Below are 18,090 nucleotides of genomic sequence, written 5' to 3' on the forward strand. Positions count from 1 at the left end.
CAGGGATTTGCACAATTATAGAGTTTAAACTAATAAATAAACATGTGGCTTTAAATTCTCTGTCAGGACGGGTCGTATGTAGCCTTGTGGATCGAGTGTCGGCCTCCTAAGAAGTGGCCGAAGGTTCGATCCGCGTTGTTTGCATTCGTTTTGCTTTCACTTTTTTTCATTTTACTTAATTCTTTTTTACTTTAAGTTTAGTGAAAATCATAAGTTTTCTTTTCTAGTACTAATATTTCGACCAACAGTTACAAAGATTTCAATATTTTATTTAAAAATACTTCCAAATTAAAGAAATTTTAGAAATAAAAGCCTAAATTCGTTCAGAGATTCTGGCCATGCGCAGACGTATTCCTTCTCGTATACACATGGCTTTCAAGCAGGGATTTGCACAAGTATAGAGTTTAAACTAATAAATAAACATGTGGCTTTAAATTCTCTGTCACGACGGGTCGTATGTAGCCTGCGTGGCTGAGTATCGGCCTGCTAATCAGTGGCCGCAAGTTCGATCCGCGTTGTTTGCATTCGTTTTGCTTTCACTTTTTTTCATTTTATTTAATTCTATTTTACTTTAAGTTTAGTGAAAATCATAATTTTTCTTTTCTAGTACTAATATTTCGACCAACATTTACAAAGATTTCAATATTTTATTTAAAAATACTTCCAAATTAAAGATATTTTAGAAATAAAAGCGTAATTTCGTTCAGATATTCTGGGCATGCGCAGACGTATTCCTTCTCGTATACACATGGCTTTCAAGTAGGGATTTGCACAATTATAGAGTTTAAACTAATAAATAAACATGTGGCTTTAAATTCTCTGTCACGACGGGTCGTATGTAGCCTTGTGGACCGAGTGTCGGCCTCCTAAGCAGTGGCCGCAGGTTCGATCCGCGTTGTTCGCATTCGTTTTGCTTTCACTTTTTTTCATTTTATTTAATTCTTTTTTACTTTGAGTTTAGTGAAAATCATAATTTTTCTTTTCTAGTACTAATATTTCGACCAACATTTACAAAGATTTCAATATTTTATTTAAAAATACTTCCAAATTAAAGAAATTTTAGAAATAAAATCCTAAATTCGTTCAGAGATTCTGGGCATGCGCAGACGTATTCCTTCTCGTATACACATGGCTTTGAAGCAGGGATTTGCACAATTATAGAGTTTAAACTAATAAATAAACATGTGGCTTTAAATTCTCTGTCACGACGGTTCGTATGTAACCTTGTGGATTGAGTGTCGGCCTCCTGAGAAGTGGCCGCAGGTTCGATCCGCGTTGTTTGCATTCGTTTTGCTTTCACTTTTTTTCATCTTATTTAATTCTTTTTTACTTTAAGTTTAGTGAAAATCATAATTTTTCTTTTCTAGTACTAATATTTCGATCAAAATTTACAAAGATTTCAATATTTTATTGAAAAATACTTCCAAAATAAAGATATAATAGAAATAAAAGCCTAAATTCGTTCAGAGATTCTGGGCATGCGCAGACGTATTCCTTCTCGTATACACATGACTTTCAAGCAGGGATTTGCACAATTATTGAGTTTAAACTAATAAATAAACATGTGGCTTTAAATTCTCTGTCAGGACGGGTCGTATGTAGCCTTGTGGATCGAGTGTCGGCCTCCTAAGAAGTGGCCGCCCTTTCGATCCGCGTTGTTTGCATTCGTTTTGCTTTCACTTTTTTTCATTTTATTTAATTCTTTTTTACTTTAAGTTTAGTGAAAATCATAATTTTTCTTTTCTAGTACTAATATTTCGACCAACATTTACAAAGATTTCAATATTTTATTGAAAAATACTTCCAAAATAAACATATTTTAGAAATAAAAGCGTAATTTCGTTCAGATATTCTGGGCATGCGCAGACGTATTCCTTCTCGTATACACATGGCTTTCAAGCAGGGATTTGCACAATTAGAGTTTAAACTAATAAATAAACATGTGGCTTTAAATTCTCTGTCACGACGGGTCGTATGTAGCCTTATGGACCGAGTGTCGGCCTCCTAAGAAGTGGCCGAAGGTTCGATCCGCGTTGTTTGCATTCGTTTTGCTTTCACTTTTTTTCATTTTACTTAATTCTTTTTTACTTTAAGTTTAGTGAAAATCATAATTTTTCTTTTCTAGTACTAATATTTCGACCAACATTTACAAAGATTTCAATATTTTATTGAAAAATACTTCCAAAATAAAGATATTTTAGAAATAAAAGCCTAAATTCGTTCAGAGATTCTGGGCATGCGTAGACGTATTCCTTCTCGTATACACATGGCTTTCAAGCAGGGATTTGCACAATTATAGAATTTAAACTAATAAATAAACATGTGGCTTTAAATTCTCTGTCACGACGGGTCGTATGTAGCCTTATGGACCGAGTGTCGGCCTCCTAAGAAGTGGCCGCAGGTTCGATCCGCGTTGTTTGCATTCGTTTTGCTTTCACTTTTTTTCATTTTATTTAATTCTTTTTTACTTTAAGTTTAGTGAAAATCATAATTTTTCTTTTCTAGTACTAATATTTCGACCAACATTTACAAAGATTTCAATATTTTATTGAAAAATACTTCCAAAATAAAGATATTTTAGAAATAAAATCCTAAATTCGTTCATAGATTCTGGGCATGCGCAGACGTATTCCTTCTCGTATACACATGGCTTTCAAGCAGGGATTTGCACAATTATAGATTTTAAACTAATAAATAAACATGTGGCTTTAAATTCTCTGTCACGACGGGTCGTATGTAGCCTGCGTGGCTGAGTATCGGCCTGCTAATCAGTGGAAGCTGGTTCGATCCGCGTTGTTCGCTTTCGTTTTGCTTTCACTTTTTTTCATTTTATTTAATTCTTTTTTACTTTAAGTTAAGTGAAAATCATAAGTTTTCTTTTCTAGTACTAATATTTCGACCAACATTTACAAAGATTTCAATATTTTATTTAAAAATACTTCCAAATTAAAGAAATTTTAGAAATAAAAGCCTAAATTCGTTCAGAGATTATGGGCATGCGCAGACGTATTCCTTCTCGTATACACATGGCTTTCAAGTAGGGATTTGCACAATTATAGAGTTTAAACTAATAAATAAACATGTGGCTTTAAATTCTCTGTCACGACGGGTCGTATGTAGCCTTGTGGATCGAGTGTCGGCCTCCTAAGAAGTGGCCGCAGGTTCGATCCACGTTGTTTGCATTCGTTTTGCTTTCACTTTTTTTCATTTTATTTAATTCTTTTTTACTTTAAGTTAAGTGAAAATCATAATTTTTCTTTTCTAGTACTAATATTTCGACCAACATTTACAAAGATTTCAATATTTTATTGAAAAATACTTTCAAAATAAACATATTTTAGAAATAAAAGCGTAATTTCGTTCAGATATTCTGGGCATGCGCAGACGTATTCCTTCTCGTATACACATGGCCTTCAAGCAGGGATTTGCACAATTAGAGTTTAAACTAATAAATAAACATGTGGCTTTAAATTCTCTGTCACGACGGGTCGTATGTAGCCTTATGGACCGAGTGTCGGCCTCCTAAGAAGTGGCCGAAGGTTCGATCCGCGTTGTTTGCATTCGTTTTGCTTTCACTTTTTTTCATTTTACTTAATTCTTTTTTACTTTAAGTTTAGTGAAAATCATAATTTTTCTTTTCTAGTACTAATATTTCGACCAACATTTACAAAGATTTCAATATTTTATTGAAAAATACTTCCAAAATAAAGATATTTTAGAAATAAAAGCCTAAATTCGTTCAGAGATTCTGGGCATGCGCAGACGTATTCCTTCTCGTATACACATGGCTTGCAAGCAGGGATTTGCACAATTATAGAATTTAAACTAATAAATAAACATGTGTCTTTAAATTCTCTGTCACGACGGGTCGTATGTAGCCTTATGGACCGAGTGTCGGCCTCCTAAGACGTGGCCGCAGGTTCGATCCGCGTTGTTTGCATTCGTTTTGCTTTCACTTTTTTTCATTTTATTTAATTTTTTTTTACTTTAAGTTTAGTGAAAATCATAATTTTTCTTTTCTAGTACTAATATTTCGACCAACATTTACAAAGATTTCAATATTTTATTGAAAAATACTTCCAAAATAAAGATATTTTAGAAATAAAAGCCTAAATTCGTTCAGAGATTCTGGTCATGCGCAGACGTATTCCTTCTCGTATACACATGGCTTTCAAGCAGGGATTTGCACAATTATAGCATTTAAACTAATAAATAAACATGTGTCTTTAAATTCTCTGTCACGACGGGTCGTATGTAGCCTTATGGACCGAGTGTCGGCCTCCTAAGAAGTGGCCGCAGGTTCGATCCGTGTTGTTTGCAATCGTTTTGCTTTCACTTTTTTTCATTTTATTTCATTCTTTTTTACTTTAAGTTTAGTGAAAATCATAATTTTTCTTTTCTAGTACTAATATTTCGACCAACATTTAGAAAGATTTCAATATTTTATTGAAAAATACTTCCAAAATAAAGATATTTTAGAAATAAAATCCTAAATTCGTTCATAGATTCTGGGCATGCGCAGACGTATTCCTTCTCGTATACACATGGCTTTCAAGCAGGCACTTGCACAATTATAGATTTTAAACTAATAAATAAACATGTGGCTTTAAATTCTCAGTCACGACGGGTCGTATGTAGCCTTATGGACCGAGTGTCGGCCTCCTAAGAAGTGGCCGCAGGTTCGATCCGCGTTGTTCGCATTCGTTTTGCATTCACTTTTTTTCATTTTACTTAATTCTTTTTTACTTTAAGTTTAGTGAAAATCATAATTTTTCTTTTCTAGTACTAATATTTCGACCAACATTTACAAAGATTTCAATATTTTATTGAAAAATACTTCCAAAATAAAGATATTTTAGAAATAAAAGCCTAAATTCGTTCAGAGATTCTGGTCATGCGCAGACGTATTCCTTCTCGTATACACATGGCTTTCAAGCAGGGATTTGCACAATTATAGAATTTAAACTAATAAATAAACATGTGTCTTTAAATTCTCTGTCACGACGGGTCGTATGTAGCCTTATGGACCGAGTGTCGGCCTCCTAAGAAGTGGCCGCAGGTTCGATCCGTGTTGTTTGCAATCGTTTTGCTTTCACTTTTTTTCATTTTATTTCATTCTTTTTTACTTTAAGTTTAGTGAAAATCATAATTTTTCTTTTCTAGTACTAATATTTCGACCAACATTTACAAAGATTTCAATATTTTATTGAAAAATACTTCCAAAATAAAGATATTTTAGAAATAAAATCCTAAATTCGTTCATAGATTCTGGGCATGCGCAGACGTATTCCTTCTCGTATACACATGGCTTTCAAGCAGGCATTTGCACAATTATAGATTTTAAACTAATAAATAAACATGTGGCTTTAAATTCTCTGTCACGACGGGTCGTATGTAGCCTTATGGACCGAGTGTCGGCCTCCTAAGAAGTGGCCGCAGGTTCGATCCGCGTTGTTCGCATTCGTTTTGCATTCACTGTTTTTCATTTTATATAATTCTTTTTTACTTTAAGTTTAGTGAAAATCATAATTTTTCTTTTCTAGTACTAATATTTCGACCAACATTTACAAAGATTTCAATATTTTATTGAAAAATACTTCCAAAATAAAGATATTTTAGAAATAAAAGCCTAAATTCGTTCAGAGATTCTGGGCATGCGCAGACGTATTCCTTCTCGTATACACATGGCTTTCAAGCAGGGATTTGCACAATTATAAAGTTTAAACTAATAAATAAACATGTGGCTTTAAATTCTCTGTCACGACGGGTCGTATGTAGCCTTGTGGACCGAGTGTCGGCCTCCTAAGCAGTGGAAGCAGGTTCGATCCGCGTTGTTCGCATTCGTTTTGCTTTCACTTTTTTTCATTTTATTTAATTCTTTTTTACTTTAAGTTAAGTGAAAATCATAAGTTTTCTTTTCTAGTACTAATATTTCGACCAACATTTACAAAGATTTCAATATTTTATTTAAAAATACTTCCAAATTAAAGAAATTTTAGAAATAAAAGCCTAAATTCGTTCAGAGATTATGGGCATGCGCAGACGTATTCCTTCTCGTATACACATGGCTTTCAAGCAGGTATTTGCACAATTATAGAGTTTAAACAAATAAATAAACATGTGGCTTTAAATTCTCTGTCACGACGGGTCGAATGTAACCTTGTGGATTGAGTGTCGGCCTCCTAAGAAGTGGCCGCAGGTGCGATCCGCGTTGTTTGCATTCGTTTTGCTTTCACTTTTTTTCATTTTATTTAATTCTTTTTTACTTTAAGTTTAGTGAAAATCATAATTTTTCATTTCTAGTACTAATATTTCGACCAACATTTACAAAGATTTCAATATTTTATTGAAAAATACTTCCAAAATAAAGATATTTTAGAAATAAAAGCTTAAATTCGTTCAGAGATTCTGGGCATGCGCAGACGTATTCCTTCTCGTATACACATGGCTTTCAAGCAGGGATTTGCACAATTATAGAGTTTAAACTAATAAATAAACATGTGGCTTTAAATTCTCTGTCACGACGGGTCGTATGTAGCCTTGTGGACCGAGTGTCGGCCTCCTAAGCAGTGGAAGCAGGTTCGATCCGCGTTGTTCGCATTCGTTTTGCTTTCACTTTTTTTCATTTTATTTAATTCTTTTTTACTTTAAGTTAAGTGAAAATCATAAGTTTTCTTTTCTAGTACTAATATTTCGACCAACATTTACAAAGATTTCAATATTTTATTTAAAAATACTTCCATATTAAAGAAATTTTAGAAATAAAAGCCTAAATTCGTTCAGAGATTATGGGCATGCGCAGACGTATTCCTTCTCGTATACACATGGCTTTCAAGCAGGGATTTGCACAATTAGAGTTTAAACTAATAAATAAACATGTGGCTTTAAATTCTCTGTCACGACGGGTCGTATGTAACCTTATGGACCGAGTGTCGGCCTCCTAAGAAGAGGCCGAAGGTTCGATCCGCGTTGTTTGCATTCGTTTTGCTTTCACTTTTTTTCATTTTACTTAATTCTTTTTTACTTTAAGTTTAGTGAAAATCATAAGTTTTCTTTTCTAGTACTAATATTTCGACCAACATTTACAAAGATTTCAATATATTATTGAAGAATACTTCCAAAATAAAGATATTTTAGAAATAAAATCCTAAATTCGTTCATAGATTCTGGGCATGCGCAGACGTATTCCTTCTCGTATACACATGGCTTTCAAGCAGGCATTTGCACAATTATAGATTTTAAACTAATAAATAAACATATGGCTTTAAATTCTCTGTCACGACGGGTCGTATGTAGCCTTATGGACCGAGTGTCGGTCTCCTAAGAAGTGGCCGCAGGTTCGATCCGCGTTGTTCGCATTCGTTTTGCATTCACTTTTTTTCATTTTATTTAATTCTTTTTTACTTTAAGTTTAGTGAAAATCATAATTTTTCTTTTCTAGTACTAATATTTCGACCAACATTTACAAAGATTTCAATATTTTATTGAAAAATACTTCCAAAATAAAGATATTTTAGAAATAAAAGCCTAAATTCGTTCAGAGATTCTGGGCATGCGCAGACGTATTCCTTCTCGTATACACATGGCTTTCAAGCAGGCATTTGCACAATTATAGATTTTAAACTAATAAATAAACATGTGGCTTTAAATTCTCTGTCACGACGGGTCGTATGTAGCCTTATGGACCGAGTGTCGGCCTCCTAAGAAGTGGCCGCAGGTTCGATCCGCGTTGTTCGCATTCGTTTTGCATTCACTGTTTTTCATTTTATTTAATTTTTTTTTACTTTAAGTTTAGTGAAAATCATAATTTTTCTTTTCTAGTACTAATATTTCGACCAACATTTACAAAGATTTCAATATTTTATTTAAAAATACTTCCAAATTAAAGAAATTTTAGAAATAAAAGCCTAAATTCGTTCAGAGATTATGGGCATGCGCAGACGTATTCCTTCTCGTATACACATAGCTTTCAAGCAGGGATTTGCACAATTATAGAGTTTAAACTAATAAATAAACATGTGGCTTTAAATTCTCTGTCACGACGGGTCGTATGTAGCCTTGTGGATCGAGTGTCGGCCTCCTAAGAAGTGGCCGCAGGTTCGATCCACGTTGTTTGCATTCGTATTGCTTTCACTTTTTTTCATTTTATTTAATTCTTTTTTACTTTAAGTTTAGTGAAAATCATAATTTTTCTTTTCTAGTACTAATATTTCGACCAACATTTACAAAGATTTCAATATTTTATTGAAAAATACTTCCAAAATAAACATATTTTAGAAATAAAAGCGTAATTTCTTTCAGATATTCTGGGCATGCGCAGACGTATTCCTTCTCGTATACACATGGCTTTCAAGCAGGGATTTGCACAATTAGAGTTTAAACTAATAAATAAACATGTGGCTTTAAATTCTCTGTCACGACGGGTCGTATGTAGCCTTATGGACCGAGTGTCGGCCTCCTAAGAAGTGGCCGAAGGTTCGATCCGCGTTGTTTGCATTCGTTTTGCTTTCACTTTTTTTCATTTTACTTAATTCTTTTTTACTTTAAGTTTAGTGAAAATCATAATTTTTCTTTTCTAGTACTAATATTTCGACATCATTTACAAAGATTTCAATATTTTATTGAAAAATACTTCCAAAATAAAGATATTTTAGAAATAAAAGCCTAAATTCGTTCAGAGATTCCGGGCATGCGCAGACGTATTCCTTCTCGTATACACATAGCTTTCAAGCAGGGATTTGCACAATTATAGAATTTAAACTAATAAATAAACATGTGGCTTTAAATTCTCTGTCACGACGGGTCGTATGTAGCCTTATGGACCGAGTGTCGGCCTCCTAAGAAGTGGCCGCAGGTTCGATCCGCGTTGTTTGCATTCGTTTTGCTTTCACTTTTTTTCATTTTATTTAATTCTTTTTTACTTTAAGTTTAGTGAAAATCATAATTTTTCTTTTCTAGTACTAATATTTCGACCAACATTTACAAAGATTTCAATATTTTATTGAAAAATACTTCCAAAATAAAGATATTTTAGAAATAAAATCCTAAATTCGTTCATAGATTCTGGGCATGCGCAGACGTATTCCTTCTCGTATACACATGGCCTTCAAGCAGGGATTTGCACAATTATAGATTTTAAACTAATAATTAAACATGTGGCTTTAAATTCTCTGTCACGACGGGTCGTATGTAGCCTGCGTGGCTGAGTAAGGGCCTGCTAATCAGTGACCGCAAGTTCGATCCGCGTTGTTCGCATTCGTTTTGCATTCACTTTTTTTCATTTTATTTAATTCTTTTTTACTTTAAGTTTAGTGAAAATCATAATTTTTCTTTTCTAGTACTAATATTTCGACCAACATTTACAAAGATTTCAATATTTTATTGAAAAATACTTCCAAAATAAAGATATTTTAGAAATAAAAGCCTAAATTCGTTCAGAGATTCTGGGCATGCGCAGACGTATTCCTTCTCGTATACACATGGCTTTCAAGCAGGGATTTGCACAATTATAGAGTTTAAACTAATAAATAAACATGTGGCTTTAAATTCTCTGTCACGACGGGTCGTATGTAACCTTGTGGATTGAGTGTCGGCCTCCTAAGAAGTGGCCGCAGGTGCGATCCGCGTTGTTTGCATTCGTTTTGCTTTCACTTTTTTTCATTTTATTTAATTCTTTTTTACTTTAAGTTTAGTGAAAATCATAATTTTTCTTTTCTAGTACTAATATTTCGACCAACATTTACAAAGATTTCAATATTTTATTGAAAAATACTTCCAAAATAAAGATATTTTAGAAATAAAAGCCTAAATTCGTTCAGAGATTCTGGGCATGCGCAGACGTATTCCTTCTCGTATACACATGGCTTTCAAGCAGGGATTTGCACAATTATAGAGTTTAAACTAATAAATAAACATGTGGCTTTAAATTCTCTGTCACGACGGGTCGTATGTAGCCTTGTGGACCGAGTGTCGGCCTTCTAAGCAGTGGCAGCAGGTTCGATCCGCGTTGTTCGCATTCGTTTTGCTTTCACTTTTTTTCATTTTATTTAATTCTTTTTTACTTTAAGTTTAGTGAAAATCATAATTTTTCTTTTCTAGTACTAATATTTCGACCAACATTTAAAAAGATTTCAATATTTTATTTAAAAATACTTCCAAATTAAAGAAATTTTAGAAATAAAAGCCTAAATTCGTTCAGAGATTCTGGGCATGCGCAGACGTATTCCTTCTCGTATACACATGGCTTTCAAGCAGGGATTTGCACAATTATAGAGTTTAAACTAATAAATAAACATGTGGCTTTAAATTCTCTGTCACGACGGGTCGTATGTAGCCTTGTGGACCGAGTGTCGGTCTTCTAAGCAGTGGCAGCAGGTTCGATCCGCGTTGTTCGCATTCGTTTTGCTTTCACTTTTTCTCATTTTACTTAATTCTTTTTTACTTTAAGTTTAGTGAAAATCATAATTTTTCTTTTCTAGTACTAATATTTCGACATCATTTACAAAGATTTCAATATTTTATTGAAAAATACTTCCAAAATAAAGATATTTTAGAAATAAAAGCCTAAATTCGTTCAGAGATTCTGGGCATGCGCAGACGTATTCCTTCTCGTATACACATGGCTTTCAAGCAGGGATTTGCACAATTATAGAATTTAAACTAATAAATAAACATGTGGCTTTAAATTCTCTGTCACGACGGGTCGTATGTAGCCTTATGGACCGAGTGTCGGCCTCCTAAGAAGTGGCCGCAGGTTCGATCCGCGTTGTTTGCATTCGTTTTGCTTTCACTTTTTTTCATTTTATTTAATTCTTTTTTACTTTAAGTTTAGTGAAAATCATAATTTTTCTTTTCTAGTACTAATATTTCGACCAACATTTACAAAGATTTCAATATTTTATTGAAAAATACTTCCAAAATAAAGATATTTTAGAAATAAAATCCTAAATTCGTTCATAGATTCTGGGCATGCGCAGACGTATTCCTTCTCGTATATACATGGCTTTCAAGCAGGGATTTGCACAATTATAGATTTTAAACTAATAAATAAACATGTGGCTTTAAATTCTCTGTCACGACGGGTCGTATGTAGCCTGCGTGGCTGAGTAAGGGCCTGCTAATCAGTGACCGCAAGTTCGATCCGCGTTGTTCGCATTCGTTTTGCATTCACTTTTTTTCATTTTATTTAATTCTTTTTTACTTTAAGTTTAGTGAAAATCATAATTTTTCTTTTCTAGTACTAATATTTCGACCAACATTTACAAAGATTTCAATATTTTATTGAAAAATACTTCCAAAATAAAGATATTTTAGAAATAAAAGCCTAAATTCGTTCAGAGATTCTGGGCATGCGCAGACGTATTCCTTCTCGTATACACATGGCTTTCAAGCAGGGATTTGCACAATTATAGAGTTTAAACTAATAAATAAACATGTGGCTTTAAATTCTCTGTCACGACGGGTCGTATGTAACCTTGTGGATTGAGTGTCGGCCTCCTAAGAAGTGGCCGCAGGTGCGATCCGCGTTGTTTGCATTCGTTTTGCTTTCACTTTTTTTCATTTTATTTAATTCTTTTTTACTTTAAGTTTAGTGAAAATCATAATTTTTCTTTTCTAGTACTAATATTTCGACCAACATTTACAAAGATTTCAATATTTTATTGAAAAATACTTCCAAAATAAAGATATTTTAGAAATAAAAGCCTAAATTCGTTCAGAGATTCTGGGCATGCGCAGACGTATTCCTTCTCGTATACACATGGCTTTCAAGCAGGGATTTGCACAATTATAGAGTTTAAACTAATAAATAAACATGTGGCTTTAAATTCTCTGTCACGACGGGTCGTATGTAGCCTTGTGGACCGAGTGTCGGCCTTCTAAGCAGTGGCAGCAGGTTCGATCCGCGTTGTTCGCATTCGTTTTGCTTTCACTTTTTTTCATTTTATTTAATTCTTTTTTACTTTAAGTTTAGTGAAAATCATAATTTTTCTTTTCTAGTACTAATATTTCGACCAACATTTAAAAAGATTTCAATATTTTATTTAAAAATACTTCCAAATTAAAGAAATTTTAGAAATAAAAGCCTAAATTCGTTCAGAGATTCTGGGCATGCGCAGACGTATTCCTTCTCGTATACACATGGCTTTCAAGCAGGGATTTGCACAATTATAGAGTTTAAACTAATAAATAAACATGTGGCTTTAAATTCTCTGTCACGACGGGTCGTATGTAGCCTTGTGGACCGAGTGTCGGCCTTCTAAGCAGTGGCAGCAGGTTCGATCCGCGTTGTTCGCATTCGTTTTGCTTTCACTTTTTCTCATTTTATTTAATTCTTTTTTACTTTAAGTTTAGTGAAAATCATAATTTTTCTTTTCTAGTACTAATATTTCGACATCATTTACAAAGATTTCAATATTTTATTGAAAAATACTTCCAAAATAAAGATATTTTATAAATAAAAGCCTAAATTCGTTCAGAGATTCTGGGCATGCGCAGACGTATTCCTTCTCGTATACACATGGCTTTCAAGCAGGGATTTGCACAATTATAGAATTTAAACTAATAAATAAACATGTGGCTTTAAATTCTCTGTCACGACGGGTCGTATGTAGCCTTATGGACCGAGTGTCGGCCTCCTAAGAAGTGGCCGCAGGTTCGATCCGCGTTGTTTGCATTCGTTTTGCTTTCACTTTTTTTCATTTTATTTAATTCTTTTTTACTTTAAGTTTAGTGAAAATCATAATTTTTCTTTTCTAGTACTAATATTTCGACCAACATTTACAAAGATTTCAATATTTTATTGAAAAATACTTCCAAAATAAATATATTTTAGAAATAAAATCCTAAATTCGTTCATAGATTCTGGGCATGCGCAGACGTATTCCTTCTCGTATACACATGGCTTTCAAGCAGGGATTTGCACAATTATACATTTTAAACTAATAAATAAACATGTGGCTTTAAATTCTCTGTCACGACGGGTCGTATGTAGCCTGCGTGGCTGAGTAAGGGCCTGCTAATCAGTGACCGCAAGTTCGATCCGCGTTGTTCGCATTCGTTTTGCATTCACTTTTTTTCATTTTATTTAATTCTTTTTTACTTTAAGTTTAGTGAAAATCATAATTTTTCTTTTCTAGTACTAATATTTCGACCAACATTTACAAAGATTTCAATATTTTATTGAAAAATACTTCCAAAATAAAGACATTTTAGAAATAAAAGCCTAAATTCGTTCAGAGATTCTGGGCATGCGCAGACGTATTCCTTCTCGTATACACATGGCTTTCAAGCAGGGATTTGCACAATTATAGAGTTTAAACTAATAAATAAACATGTGGCTTTAAATTCTCTGTCACGACGATTCGTATGTAACCTTGTGGATTGAGTGTCGGCCTCCTAAGAAGTGGCCGCAGGTGCGATCCGCGTTGTTTGCATTCGTTTTGCTTTCACTTTTTTTCATTTTATTTAATTCTTTTTTACTTTAAGTTTAGTGAAAATCATAATTTTTCTTTTCTAGTACTAATATTTCGACCAACATTTACAAAGATTTCAATATTTTATTGAAAAATACTTCCAAAATAAAGATATTTTAGAAATAAAAGCCTAAATTCGTTCAGAGATTCTGGGCATGCGCAGACGTATTCCTTCTCGTATACACATGGCTTTCAAGCAGGGATTTGCACAATTATAGAGTTTAAACTAATAAATAAACATGTGGCTTTAAATTCTCTGTCACGACGGGTCGTATGTAGCCTTGTGGACCGAGTGTCGGCCTTCTAAGCATTGGCAGCAGGTTCGATCCGCGTTGTTCGCATTCGTTTTGCTTTCACTTTTTTTCATTTTATTTAATTCTTTTTTACTTTAAGTTTAGTGAAAATCATAATTTTTCTTTTCTAGTACTAATATTTCGACCAACATTTAAAAAGATTTCAATATTTTATTTAAAAATACTTCCAAATTAAAGAAATTTTAGAAATAAAAGCCTAAATTCGTTCAGAGATTCTGGGCATGCGCAGACGTATTCCTTCTCGTATACACATGGCTTTCAAGCAGGGATTTGCACAATTATAGAGTTTAAACTAATAAATAAACATGTGGCTTTAAATTCTCTGTCACGACGGGTCGTATGTAGCCTTGTGGACCGAGTGTCGGCCTTCTAAGCAGTGGCAGCAGGTTCGATCCGCGTTGTTCGCATTCGTTTTGCTTTCACTTTTTCTCATTTTATTTAATTCTTTTTTACTTTAAGTTTAGTGAAAATCATAATTTTTCTTTTCTAGTACTAATATTTCGACCAACATTTACAAAGATTTCAATATTTTATTGAAAAATACTTCCAAAATAAAGATATTTTAGAAATAAAAGCCTAAATTCGTTCAGAGTTTCTGGGCATGCGCAGACGTATTCCTTCTCGTATACACATGGCTTTCAAGCAGGGATTTGCACAATTATAGAGTTTAAACAAATAAATAAACATGTGGCTTTAAATTCTCTGTCACGACGGGTCGTATGTAACCTTGTGGATTGAGTGTCGGCCTCCTAAGAAGTGGCCGCAGGTTCGATCCGCGTTGTTTGCATTCGTTTTGCTTTCACTTTTTTTCATTTTATTTAATTCTTTTTTACTTTAAGTTTAGTGAAAATCATAATTTTTCTTTTCTAGTACTAATATTTCGACCAACATTTAAAAAGATTTCAATATTTTATTTAAAAATACTTCCAAATTAAAGAAATTTTAGAAATAAAAGCCTAAATTCGTTCAGAGATTCTGGGCATGCGCAGACGTATTCCTTCTCGTATACACATGGCTTTCAAGCACGGATTTGCACAATTATAGAGTTTAAACTAATAAATAAACATGTGGCTTTAAATTCTCTGTCACGACGGGTCGTATGTAGCCTTGTGGACCGAGTGTCGGCCTTCTAAGCAGTGGCAGCAGGTTCGATCCGCGTTGTTCGCATTCGTTTTGCTTTCACTTTTTTTCATTTTATTTAATTCTTTTTTACTTTAAGTTTAGTGAAAATCATAATTTTTCTTTTCTAGTACTAATATTTCGACCAACATTTACAAAGATTTCAATATTTTATTTAAAAATACTTCCAAATTAAAGAAATTTTAGAAATAAAAGCCTAAATTCGTTCAGAGATTCTGGGCATGCGCAGACGTATTCCTTCTCGTATACACGTGGCTTTCAAGCAGGGATTTGCACAATTATAGTTTAAACTAATAAATAAACATGTGGCTTTAAATTCTCTGTCACGACGGGTCGTATGTAGCCTGCGTGGCTGAGTATCGGCCTGCTAATCAGTGGCCGCAAGTTCGATAAGCGTTGTTCGCATTCGTTTTGCTTTCACTTTTTTTCATTTTATTTAATTCTTTTTTACTTTAAGTTTAGTGAAAATCATAATTTTTCTTTTCTAGTACTAATATTTCGACCAACATTTACAAAGATTTCAATATTTTATTGAAAAATACTTCCAAAATAAAGAAATTTTAGAAATAAAAGCCTAAATTCGTTCAGAGATTCTGAGCATGCGCAGACGTATTCCTTCTCGTATACACATGGCATTCAAGCAGGGATTTGCACAATTAGAGTTTAAACTAATAAATAAACATGTGGCTTTAAATTCTCTGTCACGACGGGTCGTATGTAGCCTGCGTGGCTGAGTATCGGCCTGCTAATCAGTGGCCGCAAGTTCGATAAGCGTTGTTCGCATTCGTTTTGCTTTCACTTTTTTTCATTTTATTTAATTCTTTTTTACTTTAAGTTTAGTGAAAATCATAATTTTTCTTTTCTAGTACTAATATTTCGACCAACATTTAAAAAGATTTCAATATTTTATTTAAAAATACTTCCAAATTAAAGAAATTTTAGAAATAAAAGCCTAAATTCGTTCAGAGATTCTGGGCATGCGCAGACGTATTCCTTCTCGTATACACATGGCTTTCAAGCACGGATTTGCACAATTATAGAGTTTAAACTAATAAATAAACATGTGGCTTTAAATTCTCTGTCACGACGGGTCGTATGTAGCCTTGTGGACCGAGTGTCGGCCTTCTAAGCAGTGGCAGCAAGTTCGATCCGCGTTGTTCGCATTCGTTTTGCTTTCACTTTTTTTCATTTTATTTAATTCTTTTTTACTTTAAGTTTAGTGAAAATCATAATTTTTCTTTTCTAGTACTAATATTTCGACCAACATTTACAAAGATTTCAATATTTTATTTAAAAATACTTCCAAATTAAAGAAATTTTAGAAATAAAAGCCTAAATTCGTTCAGAGATTCTGGGCATGCGCAGACGTATTCCTTCTCGTATACACGTGGCTTTCAAGCAGGGATTTGCACAATTATAGTTTAAACTAATAAATAAACATGTGGCTTTAAATTCTCTGTCACGACGGGTCGTATGTAGCCTGCGTGGCTGAGTATCGGCCTGCTAATCAGTGGCCGCAAGTTCGATAAGCGTTGTTCGCATTCGTTTTGCTTTCACTTTTTTTCATTTTATTTAATTCTTTTTTACTTTAAGTTTAGTGAAAATCATAATTTTTCTTTTCTAGTACTAATATTTCGACCAACATTTACAAAGATTTCAATATTTTATTGAAAAATACTTCCAAAATAAAGAAATTTTAGAAATAAAAGCCTAAATTCGTTCAGAGATTCTGAGCATGCGCAGACGTATTCCTTCTCGTATACACATGGCATTCAAGCAGGGATTTGCACAATTCGAGTTTAAACTAATAAATAAACATGTGGCTTTAAATTCTCTGTCACGACGGGTCGTATGTAGCCTGCGTGGCTGAGTATCGGCCTGCTAATCAGTGGCCGCAAGTTCGATAAGCGTTGTTCGCATTCGTTTTGCTTTCACTTTTTTTCATTTTATTTAATTCTTTTTTACTTTAAGTTTAGTGAAAATCATAATTTTTCTTTTCTAGTACTAATATTTCGACCAACATTTAAAAAGATTTCAATATTTTATTTAAAAATACTTCCAAATTAAAGAAATTTTAGAAATAAAAGCCTAAATTCGTTCAGAGATTCTGGGCATGCGCAGACGTATTCCTTCTCGTATACACATGGCTTTCAAGCAGGGATTTGCACAATTATAGAGTTTAAACTAATAAATAAACATGTGGCTTTAAATTCTCTGTCACGACGGGTCGTATGTAGCCTTGTGGACCGAGTGTCGGCCTTCTAAGCAGTGGCAGCAGGTTCGATCCGCGTTGTTCGCATTCGTTTTGCTTTCACTTTTTCTCATTTTATTTAATTCTTTTTTACTTTAAGTTTAGTGAAAATCATAATTTTTCTTTTCTAGTACTAATATTTCGACCAACATTTACAAAGATTTCAATATTTTATTGAAAAATACTTCCAAAATAAAGATATTTTAGAAATAAAAGCCTAAATTCGTTCAGAGATTCTGGGCATGCGCAGACGTATTCCTTCTCGTATACACATGGCTTTCAAGCAGGGATTTGCACAATTATAGAGTTTAAACAAATAAATAAACATGTGGCTTTAAATTCTCTGTCACGACGGGTCGTATGTAACCTTGTGGATTGAGTGTCGGCCTCCTAAGAAGTGGCCGCAGGTTCGATCCGCGTTGTTTGCATTCGTTTTGCTTTCACTTTTTTTCATTTTATTTAATTCTTTTTTACTTTAAGTTTAGTGAAAATCATAATTTTTCTTTTCTAGTACTAATATTTCGACCAACATTTAAAAAGATTTCAATATTTTATTTAAAAATACTTCCAAATTAAAGAAATTTTAGAAATAAAAGCCTTAATTCGTTCAGAGATTCTGGGCATGCGCAGACGTATTCCTTCTCGTATACACATGGCTTTCAAGCACGGATTTGCACAATTATAGAGTTTAAACTAATAAATAAACATGTGGCTTTAAATTCTCTGTCACGACGGGTCGTATGTAGCCTTGTGGACCGAGTGTCGGCCTTCTAAGCAATGGCAGCAGGTTCGATCCGCGTTGTTCGCATTCGTTTTGCTTTCACTTTTTTTCATTTTATTTAATTCTTTTTTACTTTAAGTTTAGTGAAAATCATAATTTTTCTTTTCTAGTACTAATATTTCGACCAACATT

The sequence above is a fragment of the Argiope bruennichi genome, chromosome 6 (assembly GCF_947563725.1).
Source record: "Argiope bruennichi chromosome 6, qqArgBrue1.1, whole genome shotgun sequence".
Lineage (NCBI taxonomy): Eukaryota > Metazoa > Arthropoda > Arachnida > Araneae > Araneidae > Argiope > Argiope bruennichi.